Source organism: Manihot esculenta, chromosome 9 (assembly GCF_001659605.2).
Source record: "Manihot esculenta cultivar AM560-2 chromosome 9, M.esculenta_v8, whole genome shotgun sequence".
In the NCBI taxonomy this organism is placed as follows: domain Eukaryota; kingdom Viridiplantae; phylum Streptophyta; class Magnoliopsida; order Malpighiales; family Euphorbiaceae; genus Manihot; species Manihot esculenta.
Window position 1 is genome coordinate 13,522,901 of NC_035169.2, and position 15,140 is coordinate 13,538,040.

The following is a 15,140-nucleotide window of genomic DNA, read 5'->3' on the forward strand; positions in this document are numbered from 1 at the left end:
CGGACGCGTGGCATGGGCAGCCCGAGACTTTCTGACATGGTGCCAGGACGCGTGGCATGGGCAGCCCTGGACTTCCTAGGTTACATACTGAGAGCTAGTGGGTCATCCAACATCCATCCACATCAACAGTAAAAATGCAATGCATCATATTCGTGATCACTAATGCAATACAACTTACATAAACATGGCATTTATGATGCATGGATCATGCTAAATATTTTATTAAATTTAAAGCATAGTTCTGTTCTACTCACCTTTGGCTGATGCTCTAAGGACTCTGAAGCAGCTAGCACTGCTAACCTCCTCGGTTCCTCGGGTCCGAACCTACACAGGTGGACTCAGATGAGGGACCAAACATATATTGACATAGTCTAAACATTCTCCCAAAAACCCCCTAAAAACACCTAAAAACAATCATAGAAAACATGCAAGAAATGGCTGAACAGGGCACTTTCGGCGGCAGGTTCAGCGGCCGAAAGTCCCTCCAGAGCCGAAAGTCATGCACCTTCGGCGGCACTTTCGGCGGCCGAAGGTTCCTTCCAGAGACAAAACTCATGCATGTTCGGCGGCACCTTCAGCGGCCGAAACTCCCTTCCAGAGCCGAAAGTCCACTTTCGGGGGCAGGGTTCGGTAGCCGATTCATGCTACCACAGGCAGGTTCGGCGGCCGAAAGAGCCTTCGGCTGCCGAACCTGGTTTCTCCCAAAGGGCAGAAACTCGGCTCCAACATGCACAAATGCCTCCCAACTCATACAATCATGCATTTTCCTATTCTACAACATGCATACTCCAGTATACAAGCTCCTAGGGGCTCCAAACTATCCTAAACCCCATCTACAACACATCAAACAACCAACATTGCTCATAAACATAACATAAACCCATAAACTTCACATAAAACTACACATGGATTTCTACCCCATAAAACCTCATAAAACTTACTTAAAACATGTAAGGAACTATGGATCTACTCTTACCTCTTGTAGAATGAGAGGAGAGACGATCCAACTCGGAGATGGGAGAGATTCGCTCTTTGGTCTCCAAGTTTCCAAAACTTGCTCCTTTTTGCTTAAATCTCTTCAAATCAACTTAAAGCTTGTTAAAACATGAAAGATCGGAGGAAAAAATCAAAAACGAACCATAGGAGAGCATGAACTCACCGTGGCCGAAAATGAGAGAAAACTCGCCCGTTTCAGCCATGGAGCTCTTATATAGGGCTGGCAGACCACCTTTCGGCAGCCGAACGTGCCCCCACATCTCATGCAAGTTCGGCGGCCGAATCTGGAAATGTCTCCTTGGTCTTTTTCATTCAAAACTCAATTTCCTTTTTTTTTTACTTAAAAACATAAAATACATTAAAACATTTTATAAAAACATGGTTTTACCCTTCTAGAGGTTTCCGACATCCGAGATCCCACCGGACGGTAGGGATTCCGATACCGGAGTCTAGCCGGGTATTACAGTTTTTGTGTTGTTTATCATTAAAAAGAGGAATTTTATAAATATTATAATAATTCAAATTTATTTCCCTAGAAGGTTATCATAATTCAAGATTGAAACATAGGCATAACCTTCCAGGGAAATAAATTTGAATTATCATAATTCAAGATTGAAGGATTTTAAAGTAAGATTAATTATCTAAACATTATGTAAAAGTGGATTGAAGATACAAGAAGAATACACATAAAATAAATGATAGTTATGATATGGTAGTTATGATTAAGGGGTTAGTTTAGATAGTTATGAGATGGCAGGTATGATTAATGAGTTAGTTTATCTCATTAATGACATATTAGTTACTCTAGCTAGGAGAAAAATAAGAAAGATTGTAGAGTCTACCCAACTTTTAAGAATATGACATAGATAGAGTGTATAAATTCCTTACGTATTTCTTGATAAATACTTCGATTCATCATTTGGAAGTGGATAGAGTTCCCTTTAAGAATATATTGAAGGTCTATGTTGGAAAACCGAATTAATCACCGCCATAGTTTATTCTTTTTAACTTTCTAGAAGCATTATTATATTTGATAAGATTAGATAAATTATTTTGGCAGAATTAGTATTATTTGAGATAATATTGTTCTGTATTGAAAGTTTAGTTCTTATCTATATTGGTGATATAGTTAGATTTTAAACACTTTAATCGGTACAAGTAATTATTATTGATGGGTTATATTGATATCTGTTTATATATAAATATGTGCGTATATATATATATATATGCATAGATGTTTTGAATATTGGTATTTAGTTTCTTAATAATATATTGTGCAAAGTATAGCTATGAAAATATAATTATTTATGTTTCCTTAGTTATTTACTGGATTCTAGATATAACCCTTATTCATCCAATATATTATTGAATAAATGAATAAAATTATTTCTGAATAGCATAATGTGATAATGCGGTTGATTATTAGCTAGAATAAATTATGTTAGTATAAACATTATGTTATTATTGGAGGTACGTAGGCAGCCTTCGGGTGCGTTCCAAAGATAATAAATGTTAAGACTTTAATTAGCAAATAGCAGCGATGTAAAATCAAGCCATATTAATAGATTTTCAAGTCGAATGAATTACTTAATGAAAATTTAATAAGTTTAGTATGACTAAAATAATTAACATGCAAATAATAATGTTTATAAGATTATAGATAAAAGTAAAGCCACAAAAGAAATCACTGAATTATCTAAGATATAGGAGAACAATTTTCATAAAGAGACCATGAGTGAATTAGACCCTTAATATTGGCAAAACTTGACTATAACTTAGAGTAGGAGCATACTGAAGTACCTAAAATAAATAACTTGGAAAGCTTGTCAAAGAAACGGCAATTGGCATGCCAATAGGTGCAATTTATGATATAAAACAACTCTTAAAAGGTAGTGTCACAGTCTAGATATAAAACGTAAGTTGGCATTTGAAGTTATAAGGCATAGACAAAGTGTCGCAGTTACCCCAAATCCTCATTCACTAGTAGACTAAATTAAATTGTTGCTTGAAAAAAAAAAGGATAATGGCATAAAAATCCAAAATTTTATTTCTTGGCACAATAAATTAAGATTTAAAAATATTTGGTGATTCTTTCCAAATATGAATTGAAAGTGGGGGAGCATCTGTCGGTAGCAGGCCATATTGTATTCTTTTATTACTTGACGGTGGACTTTACGCTACACCTTAAATAACCATGGTGAGATATTAATCCTTGGTTAGTTAAGTTAAAATTCTTAATTGGTGTAGAAAAATATAAAATGCTCTCTTCGATGCCGTCACTCGCTGTCGAATTTATTTTCCCGACTTCGTCCTTCGCACAAAAAATTAGACTTCTTGCTTTACCACCATTTTGGCTTCAGAAAAGTAGATATTGACTTTGTTCTTTCTCCTAACTCTATTCACCTTTTGATTCTTTATTTTTGTATCTTCTCTCTCGGTGTCGTTAATACATGATAATAGTTAATTGAAAAAATAAGAGAAGCACCACGGAACGTGATATCTCCATTTCGGTTAGTTAAATAACCTTATAGGAGTGTTGCAGTTAGTGGTATTAGAGCTAACGTTTAGGCCGTTCTAGGTATTAAGGAGAAGGAACAAGTATAAGCAAATGTTTATACCTTATAAGTTAAGGTCAGGATATAACTCTACTATAGGTTTTTGTAAGTTGGCTAAGAATGTTATTTGACATTCAACATGTGTTAGAAGATAGAGGTGATAGTCAAAAGTCGTGATCGCGATAATCTATTCAATGCTGCAAATGTGTGTATTGTAAGCTGCAGATTACATTATGGACATTGGAGCATTGAGTGGAAATTATGTGCATCACTTTTAAGAATCTGCTAGGATATGGTAGATGCCGTATATTTGATGCAGTTGTATCATGACAAGTTTCGAATTGCTATGAAGTGACTTCTAATAAAAGTTTATATCCTTTTAAAATAAAATACTAGAGACATCAGTAATAAGGTATAGAAAAATTCTATGACAGCGATAATGTACTCGAAAAACATAATTGTTTTTTGTGTTGTTTATGATTAAAAAGAGAAATTTTATAAATATTATGATATAAGATAAATGAAAAAAAGGAGAGCCATGAGTAGGTGAAATAGGCTAGAACATGTTAGTGACCAAACTTCTTTTTCACTTTTTACTGTAATGATTGTTTGATATCGAAATACAGTCGTAACCTTCGAGGGAAAAAAATTTTAATTATCATTATACAAGATTGAAGGGTTTTAAAAAAAGATTAATTATCTAAACATTATGTAAAAGTGGATTGAAGATACAAGAAGAATACACACATAAAATAAGTGATAGTTATGTAGGTATGATTAAGGGGTTACTTTAGATAGTTATGAGATGGTAGGCATGATTAAGAGGTTAGTTTATCTCATTAATGAGATATTAGTTACTCTAGCTATGAGAAAAATAAGGAAGATTGTAGAGTCTACCCAACTTTTAAGAACATGACATAGATAGAGTGTATGGATTCCTAATGTATTTCTTGATAAATATTTCGATTCATCACTTAAAAGTGGATAGAGTTGCCTTTAAGATTATATTGAAGGTCTATGTTGGATAACCGAATTAATATTGAAGGTCTATGTTAGAAGCATTATTATCTTTGATAAGATTAGATAAATTATTTTGGCGGAATTAATATTATTTCAGATAATATTATTGTTTATTAAAAGTTTAGTTGTTATCTATATTGGTGATATAGTTAGAATTTAAACACTTTAATCGGTACAAGTAATTATTATTGATGGGTTATATTGATATCTGTTTATATATAAATTTGTGTGTGTGTATATATATATATATATATGTTTTGAATATTGGTATTTAGTTTCTTAATAATATTGTGCAAAATATAGCTATGAAAATATAATTATTTATGTTTCCTTAGTTATTTACTAGATTCTAGATATAACCCTTATTCTCCAATAGATTATTGAATAAAATTATTTCTGAATAGCATAATGTGATAATGTGGTTGATTATTAGCAAGAATTAATTATGTTAGTATAAACTTTATGTTATTATCTATTGTTAAGAGCTACGTGGACCTGATCCTCTATTGGAGGTACGTAGACAGCTTTCGGGTGCGGTCCAAAAATAATAATTGTTAAGACTTTAATTAGCAAATAGTAGTGATGTAAATTCAAGGCATATTAATAGATTTTCACGTTGAATAAATTACTTATTGGAAATTTAATAAGTTTAATATGACTAAAATAATTAATATACAAATAGTTATATTTATAAGATTATAGATAAAAATAAAGCCACAAAAGAAATAACTGAATTAGCAAAGATATAGGAGAACAACTTTCGTAAAGAGACCGTGAGTGAATTAGACCCTTAATATTGCCAAAACTTGACTATAACTTAAGATAGAAGCATACAGAAGTACCTAAAATAAATAACTTGGAAAGCTTGTCAAAGAAACGGCAATTGGCATGCCAATAGGTGCAATTTATGATATAAAACAACACTTAAAAGACAGTGTCACAGTCTAGATATAAAACGTAAGTTGACATTTAAAGTTATAAGGCATAGACGAAGTGTCGCAGCTACCCCAAATCCTCATTCACTAGCAGACTAAATTAAAAACTAAATTAGAATTTAAAAATATTTGGCGATTCTTTTAAAATTTGAAATGAAAGTGAGGGAGCATCTGTCGGTAGCAGGTCATATTGTATTTTTTTATTACTTGACGGTGAACTCTATGCTACACCTTGGATAACCAAGGTGAGATATTAATCCTTGGCTAGTTAAGTTAAAATTCTTAAATGGTGTAGAAAAACCTAAAACACTCTCATCGACGCCGTCACTCGCTGTCGAATTTAATTTTCCGACTTCGTCCTTCGCACAAAAAATTAGCCTTCTTGCTTCACCACCATTTTGGCCTCATAGAAGGAGATATTGCCTTCGTTCTTTCTCCTAACTTTATTCACCTTTCGATCTTTTATTTCTGTATCTTCTCTCTCGGTGTCGTTACCTCTCCTTAAAAATCAATTATCTTTAAACCTGAGATTCTCCACCAAATTCAGCTGTCAAAACCTGTAATTGTGTTCGTAACGTCGAATGCTGCTTATATAATTCCTAATCTCAAAACAATCGTACTCGACTCTCCCGAGTTTGAATCGCTGATGATAAGTCTAGCTCACTGTGGAGAAATGGAAGGAGGGAAGGTTTACCAATTGGACCCTGCGATGATTCTCTATCCTCACGGACTACTGATCGAGTTAATGGAGTGGTTTTGACTCATCGAAATTTCACATGCATGGTGGCTGTAAGTCATGAGGTTTACATGACCCGGATGGCAGCTGCAACTTCCTTTTTTCCGTTGTCTCATTTTCATGTTTATGGTTTGTGTTATTTCTTGAGAGCTTTAACTATAGGAGCGGTGGTGGTGTCCATGGTTAAATTTGATATGAAGACAATGTTGATAGTAATTCAGGAGAGTAAGGTCACTCACGTAGCACAGACTGCACCGGCGGTGGTGCTGATGACTAAGGATCCTAGGTTGTTAGACGACTATGATTTGAGCTCTCTAGATGTTGTAGCCTGCAGAGTTGCTTCGCTTAGGAAAAGCGTAGTTAGACTATTTCAGCAACAATTTCCAAATTTGACTTTAAGTCAGGTTAGTTAAACACCAGACCTAGATTTTTAGCATTAACCGGTGGTTAATTTCTCACATTGGTTATTCAATGTGTTGCGTATGATCCACCGTTAAGTAATAAAAAAATACAGAAGGAAGGTCACGTTAGCCACCGGCCAATGCTCCCCCACTTACATTTCAAATTTGAATTGAATCGCTAAATGTTTTCAAATTTGATATTCAATATGTGTTAGAAGATAGAGGTGATAGTTTAAAGTCGTGATCGCAATAATCTATTCAATGCTACAAATGTGTGTATTGTAAGCTGCAGATTACATTATGGACATTGGAGCATTGAGTGGAAATTGTGTGCATCACTTTTAAGAATATGCTAGGATATGGTAGATGCCTTATATCTGATGCAGTTGTATCATGACAAGTTTCTAATTGCTATGACGTGACTTCTAATAAAGGTTTATATTTGAAAAGAATAGCTAAAATTGGGAATGAAAATAGAGAATGCAATGTATTGATTTGGAAAGTCTCATGTATATATACACATTTGGAGAAACTGAATTCTAACTAACTGAGTTCTCTGGACTTTTCTAGAATTTTCTGGATTCTCCTGGAATAAATTACATTTATGTATGAAACGGTGCCGTTTTGGATCTGTGTTTACGACGCCGTTTTGTTTCTGGATTTGCACCTGTCTTTTGCTTCCTGCGACGTCGTTTGGCTCTAGCAGTATATAATCATCTCTTCAATATCCTTTTAAAATAAAATACTAGAGACATTAGCAATAATGTATAGGAAAATTCTACGATAGCCACAATGAACTCAAAAAACATAATTGTTTTCGTGTTGTTTATCATTAAAAAGAGGAATTTTATAAATATTATGATATAAGAGAAATGAAAAAAAGGAGAGCCATGAGTAGGTGAAATAGGCTAGAACATGTGAGTGACCAATCTTTTTGTTCACTTTTTACTGTAACGATTGCTTGATATCGAAACATAGTCATAACCTTCGAGGGAAATAAATTTGAATTATCATAATACCAGATTGAAGGGTTTTAGAGAAAGATTAATTATCTAAACATTATGTAAAAGTGGATTGAAGATACAAGAAGAATACACACATAAAATAAGTGATAGTTATGAGATGGTAGGTATGATTAAGGGGTTAGTTTAGATAGTTATGAGATGATAGGTATGATTAAGAGGTTAGTTTATCTCATTAATGAGATATTAGTTACTCTAGTTAGGAGAAAAATAAGGAAGATTGTAGAGTCTACCCAACTTTTAAGAACATTACATATATAGAGTGTATGGATTCCTAATGTATTTCTTGATAAATATTTCGATTCATCACTTGGAAGTGGATAAAGTTGCCTTTAAGATTATATTGAATGTCTATGTTGGAAAACTAAATTAATCACTGCTATAGTTTATTCTTTTTAAGTTTTTAGAAGCATTATTATCTTTGATAAGATTAGATAAATTATTTTGGCGGAATTAATATTATTTGAGATAATATTGTTGTTTATTGAAAGTTTAGTTGTTATCTATATTGGTGATATAGTTAAATTTTAAACACTTTAATCGGTACAAGTAATTATTATTGATGGGTTATATTGATATCTGTTTATATATAAATTTGTATGTAAATACATATATATATATGTTTTGAATATTAGTATTTAGTTTCTTAATAATATTGTGTAAAGTATAGCTATGAAAATATAATTATTTATGTTTCCTTAGTTATTTATTGGATTCTAGATATAACTCTTATTCCTCCAATAAATTATTAAATAAATGAATAAAATTATTTCTGAATAGCATAATGTGATAATGTAGTTGATTATTTGCAGGAATTACTTATGTTAGTATAAACTTTATGTTATTATCTATTGTTAGCTACGTGGACCTGATCCTCTATTGGAGGTACGTAGGCAGCCTTCGGATGCGGTCCAAAAATAATAAATGTTAAGATTTTAATTAGCATATGTAAATTCAAGCCATATTAATAGATTTCCACTTTGAATAAATTATTTATTGAAAATTTAATAAGTTTAATATTACTAAAATAATTAACATACAAAAAATTATATTTATAAGATTATAGATAAAAATAAAGTCACAAAAAAATCACTGAATTAGCTAACATACAAAAAAATAATTTTTAATTTATTCAATTCGATTTGATTTTAAATCGAACCGAATGAATAATCATCCCTAACTATATGCATATAATGTTAATGAGGATATATAGTTTAACTTTTTCACCTAGATAATACATTTTGAAAGAGCTATTTTATCTATTTGGTAAACTCTTTGAAAAGGCGGCTGATTCATTTTAGAATTTTTTTTTATCAGACTGATAATTAATTAGACCTTATTTTTTATTTAAATAATATTATTCTTTTAGTATATATTAATTATAAAATTTATATATTTAAATAAATTATTTATAAATATAAATATAAAATATTATAATAATTGTATTAATGGTAATCTTTATTTTTTATATAATTAAAATATTTATATATATTTAAAATATTACTTATTGGAAATGTAATAAGTTTAATATGACTAAAATAATTAACATACAAAAAATTATATTTATAAGATTATAGATAAAAATAAAGTCACAAAAAAATCACTGAATTAGCTAAGATATAGGAGAATAATTTTTATAATCACTGTGATGATAAGAATAAATTGATACTTTTACCTATTTTCTTTACATTCATCACTCTGTCACAAAGGAAAGCAAATAAATTTTATATTTTTTTATTCTTTTTAATTTTTTACTCGTTCAAATATAAAGAGATTTTTTTTATTATTATTTTCAATCTCTTCCTATTTCCCAAACAAAGTATTAATTGGGAAATTTTGTTTTAAACAAAAATATATTATTAAGGCACAAATGCAGATGGCTACGGATCATTGGAATCTGGTAAAAAAAAAGACAGAAATATTGACAGGCAAAGACCGCTCCTTCCAAGCTCGTATGTCCTCTGGTGATAGCCATTGCCCCATTATCCTCGGAGAATTGCCCAATCTCTCTCCTCCATGCAACTGGCGAGCAAACCAACAAAACCACTACACTGACCAAAACCACCGTTTTCTCTTTTGAAATCTCTTTCAGGGAATAAAAAAGAAAAAAGAAATCTCTTTCTTTCTCCTCTAAAACCTCACCTGCAATGGCTTTCTTCTCATTTGGGCTATACCATCTCCAACCAACCAATTTAAGAAACAATCCGTCCGCTTTCCTTCTTCCCTTAATCTGTCTTCACTTCATTCTCAGTTTTGTTTGGCTTTATCTCCACTTAGATTAGGTTCAAGATTGCTTGGCAGTGGTCTTCTTGCAAGAGCTGAAGATAAGGCTAGAGGGTATTCTTCTTCTTCAACTCAGGGACAAGCTCAACAGCCCAGTAGTGCAAAACAGCTTCAGGTTTGTTTCAATAATTTATTGTCGCTAAAGCATCATTTTTAGGGGTACCCATTTCCTTGTTCAGTGGTTGGTGAAAGGGATTACTTGATTTTCACATGTATTTTTCAAATTGAACGGAAACCATATTTTTGGATTCCTCTATTGAGATTTGACATTTCATTTTCTGAAATACTCTTTGTTGTTTGTGTGTGATGTGTATGTGGAAATGTTCTTGTCACGCCTTTTTTATTACTTCTCTTAAATGTTGAAATGGATACGAGGTGGTTTCTCTTATGTCTGCAGAGTTACCGTGTTTGCATTGCAGAATGCATATTGGTTATTATCTGAAGTTCTAGCTGCTTGTATAGGACTAATTTATTGATATGTGAGACCCATTCAATCATTCATTACACATTTATTCCTCCTTTACCAGTGACATTTTTTTTCTCAAAGAATTACCGGTGACATTTAGTTTAGATTAAAGTGTATGTTTCCCATTCATCTTCTGGCCACTTGCATGAGTGCTTGATGTATCATTTTTACTTGTTCATAGAAGCTATAAAATAGACATAATTGAACTGAGATGTCTCTCTGTGATTTCCTTAAATTTGTTATAGCCCTATCTCATCCTACTGCTGGCTAAATTTCAATAAAAGGCTTCTGTTATGTGTAACTTATGTTGCCCATGTGGGGTTGTCCTTTTACAGCTGCATACTGGATTGGTAACTAAACTTCGTTACTGATTGATCTATAAAATAGAACAACTTCATAAATGATATCCTTCATTTGTGTGGGTGGATGTTTGGGTATATTTACCTTCTTTTCTTTGAAGAAATTTTGGATCATCATGTAGCTGGAACTCCCTTGGTAAAATAATTTCCACAATTAGGCTGTAGTGGATTCTGAATTGGGATGCCATAAACTGATAGACTGGTGCATGGAAGCAAAATTTTTTGGCAGCATGGTTTATAATGGCTTCCTGATAACTGAACCGTGAACTATAGAATTCCACATTGCTGTGTTTCAAATATCAATTATCAATGCTTGTAAGTATGCAAACAAATAAATTTGACCCTGCCAGTATAAGTCCAAAGTCTCCCACCATAACTATCATGCAAAAATGGGTCCCTTTTTATGTTTCATGAAAACAACCATAAGTTCCAGGTATTGTCTATTACACTGTAATATTTAGCTATCACTTTCTTGAGCAGGCACCTTCGACTGATATAGCTGTTTCGGAGTTGACACATGCTTCTGCAGAAGTAAGTGAGGTCGTGTTTTTCCTGCTTGGTGCCATGACCATCGTGGAGATTGTTGATGCTCATCAAGGTTTTAGGCTGGTCACTGACAATATAACCACTCGAAAGCCCAAGACTCTGCTTTGAGTGGTTAGTTCTATATTCAGTTGTCATCTTCATATTACACGTTTTTGACAGAGAAGAAGAGATCAAATTGAATAGGTCTTATCATAGTAGTTCTGAACTTTACAATGAAACCTATTTAAACAATAATTCTAAACTAGGAAATTTGAGTATACAAAAATTTAACTGCTTATTTTACAATATTAATTGCAACCTTAATTAGGAACCCTAGCCTAATTAGGAGTATTCAATAAATTAAAAGGAAGAATATTATCAACTCTCCCTCTCAAGATGGTGCATAAATTTGAGTATACAAAAATATAACTGCTCATTTTACAACGTTAATTGCAACCTTAATTAGGAACTCTAATTAGGACTGTTCAATAAACTAAAGGGAAGAATATTATCAACTCTCCCTCTCAAGATGGTGCACAGATATCTTGTACATCCATCTTGCAAACCAAACCTTGGAAATGTTTGCTACAAATTCCCTTAGTGAAAATATCAACCAACTGATTTTCAAAAATGGAGCTCATCTTTGTAGTGCTGCAAATGTCTCTTGGTAGTCGAAACTATAGGTTTGAGTGGACCACTTTGTACCAACCGACCTTCATATCTTTCAATAGACCCCTCTGCTTTGTGCTATGTACTTATTTGTGAATAGTACTTTTGAACTATACTGAAAATATGCTTTTAACTAAACAGTCATTATGTTATATAATGGCTGTTATTTACAGGCTTTTAGAGGGCATTATTGTTACTTTCATTTTTTAAAGGCAAATCTTGAGTTGCACTGGTGACGGCGGCCATTAGAATCTTTATTTAACGACAATGGCTGTTCTTTGTCATTAAATATTAGTGATGGCCATTACCTTGATAATTCAGCCAAAAGGCAGATGGAGTAGGTAAAAATTAAAAGAAAAAGAAAAATGAGATATGGTATATCGTGATAAATAGGAAAAAAATATTAGATTAGATAAAAAATAACAATAAAAATAACAATAGTTAATTAATTAAGGATTAAATTATGAATTTGTAATTTATGTAGTTGAATTAAATTAATAGATTTACATGATATGATAAAGTATTATAGTTTGAAAAATTGAAAATTACACTGTATGGAAAGTTTTTGTCCCCATATTTAAATGTATAAATTATTTAAAGTTGGCCCTAGTAAGTTTGGTGGGAATTGTGAGTTAGTTTAAGGGTGTGCCATGCCATATACAGATCTTGCAGTACTGCACTACAGTTATACTGATTTTTGAGATACAATGAGGTACCCTACAGTTATAGACTCGGCTTTTGAGCCATACAGTTATTTGGCACTTTGTGCCCTACAGATACAGTTTCCTTATCTGACTTAACAGTCCCATTTAAATTTATAGGGGACAAAAGAAAAATAATAAATAAATAAAAGTATTAAGAGAAAATAATTTTTTTTACATGAAAAAAAAGAAAAAGACTATGAAATTAAAATTTGTATATATGTGAAATAATAGTATGATTTAGAATTGTTTCAAATTGTTTGCTATATAGTTTATTGTTATTTGTTTGATTTATTGTTGATAAATGAAATTTGATTTAAATGATTTATTTTTTTAACTATAAAAGAAGTTGAACACCACTAAGCAATTTGCTTAGCGCGTAGGAATGTATTTTTCCTCGCGCAGGTTGTAGATCCAAGGAATAGTAGATCAAGATCTGCATCAACCTAGTCAGAGTTACATCATTACTATCTTGGGGTATATTTTGTAAATTTCTTTATATAAAGTTACTTTTGGAAATATGGCATGTACATAAAGTTTTAGAGATAAAGTTGTATATAGTTTGAATTAGATATATTTGAATATTTTAATTTTGGTATAAATATGGGTTACTAGCATAAGTTTTTGTGTTGAGATTAGTAAGATGGTTTTTGAAGTGTTTGATATGGATTGAAATTGTTTTGAAGTTAAAAGAAGTTTGAGGGTTAAGGTTGAAGTTTATAGAAGTGTAACGTTACTATTCACAGGTGAAATTAAGTCCATATTTCAGAGGAAACTCCGCCGGATTTTTGGTAAAAAAAAAAAAGCCATAAATTACATGATATAAATTTGGTGTAAGTCATCTATAAAATAAATTATTATTAAAATATTAATTTTTCAAACATTTCAAAACTAAAATTATTAACTATGATTGCTAAACGAAGAAGTAAATTAAAATAGCAAAAGTCAAGTCACTTTATGCAACAGATCAAGAATTTATAATATTTATTTTCAACCATCGATGGTTTTTTCTATGAGCCCTTTAGCCGCACCTTCAATTTCTTTATTTTTTCTTATGTGTAAAGGAAAGCTGACTCAGAAGGTTTTCCAAATATATAAGAGGGAAGGAATGTTTCAAGAATCGAGTTCTTGATAAGGTGATTAATGACGTTTTTAGATTTCTGAACAAAGTAGGCAGAAGAAATGAAAATGATAAATCTTTTTATCTATAGTATTTTTAAAATTTAAAATATTTTTTTTTTAATTTTTAACTTAATAGATTTTAAAATGAAACGAAGTTGAATTTAAACGGAAATAACATATAGAAATTTAAATATTTAATTTTAAAAATAAACATATTAATCTATTAATAACATTACCATCCAAAAATGAAAGTGCAATTTACTCTTTATTTAAGTATATATTTATTTTTTTTGTTTTAAATTAATGGGAGAGATCACTAATTTTAATAAAAACAAAATAGAAATTTCTAATTTTGAAATAAACAAAATTTAGAGACTAAATATTTGAATTTCAAAAATTAGAAAATCAGTTCATTGATATAATTAAAATTTAAAATCTAAATTATAATTTTTTTAAATTTTAATATAAAATATATAACTTCTACAAATTTAACTGAATCCCTAATCAATTTCACGCTCTCTTTTGCTACTCCCAGCTTTGCAATTAGACCGATTCACTGAAGCTATCGTTCTATACTATTTGGTGTGAGGTAAGCTTTTCTGTTCAAATTTCTCCCTTTTCCTGCCGATTTATCCTAGTTGATATTAATTTTACTTTGTTAATTTTATTCATTTTTTTCCATCTTATTTATGGTGTTTCTACAAAATTCTAGTAGTTAGTCTCTTGAGAAGATTCTTCTGATGTTATACTCTCATCTTGTTATCTCATATTTTCTCATTGGCGCTGATTCTATGTATATTTCTTTTTCACATGGTCGATGTTTAATATATTCTTTTGTTTTGTTTGCATTTGATGCCGAGTTGCATAAGTTTGTATTTGCTATCACTGTAATTTCACGTTACGCGCCTCTTTTCTATTCTGGGTTAGGATGTTTAGTTTATGGAGTTAGGCTTTGTTATATCTTAAGATGATATGCGACTTCGTTTCCAACTGTACAGGAGAACTTCCAATTCTGACGAAACAATTTGGTTATTTAGATCTTGGCTGTTGAAGCTGTAAAAGCAATTTTTTACAAGTAATGAGAATTAATATGATTTTCTTTTAATTTTTCTTTGTATTTTTATAGTGAGTCTGCTCTTGTTTCATCTTGGAAAGATGAGTTGTACTTGCGCTCTTTTGTTAGCTTCCTGTTCCATTTTGATTTGGTATTTTGAGTTTCACATGTCAAGTTATCTTTGGCAGGGTGCAAGGAATGGGAGGTTGATCCACAGTTAGGTTTTGGTGTTTTTGGTCCAAAGTTGGTTATGAAGTGACTGTTTCAAAGTGGTTCAGGTCCTTGATTTAGGAGAT

The 15,140-nt window shown here is 31.4% G+C and overlaps 1 protein-coding gene across 10 annotated transcripts in view; it reads left to right on the top strand.

Moving 5' to 3' along the window:
• The window catches only part of LOC122724580 (beta-xylosidase/alpha-L-arabinofuranosidase 2-like), an 87,095-nt gene that overhangs the window by 14,636 nt on the left and 57,319 nt on the right, over positions 1–15,140 (top strand). For 2 of the 10 annotated variants that reach the window (XR_006352024.1, XR_006352027.1), the window contains exons 1-4: positions 9,558–10,063; positions 10,346–11,430; positions 13,074–13,145; positions 14,326–14,379. The exons of 1 other annotated variant lie outside the window; for it this stretch is intronic. The gene's annotated coding sequence lies outside the window, so the exon portion shown is untranslated. Of the gene's footprint in view, positions 1–9,557; positions 10,064–10,345; positions 11,431–13,051; positions 13,146–13,732; positions 13,805–14,325; positions 14,380–14,788; positions 14,866–15,032; positions 15,123–15,140 lie in introns of those variants that run through there. 7 more of the 10 variants (XR_006352029.1, XR_006352025.1, XR_006352028.1 and 4 more) reach the window with 7 other exon arrangements.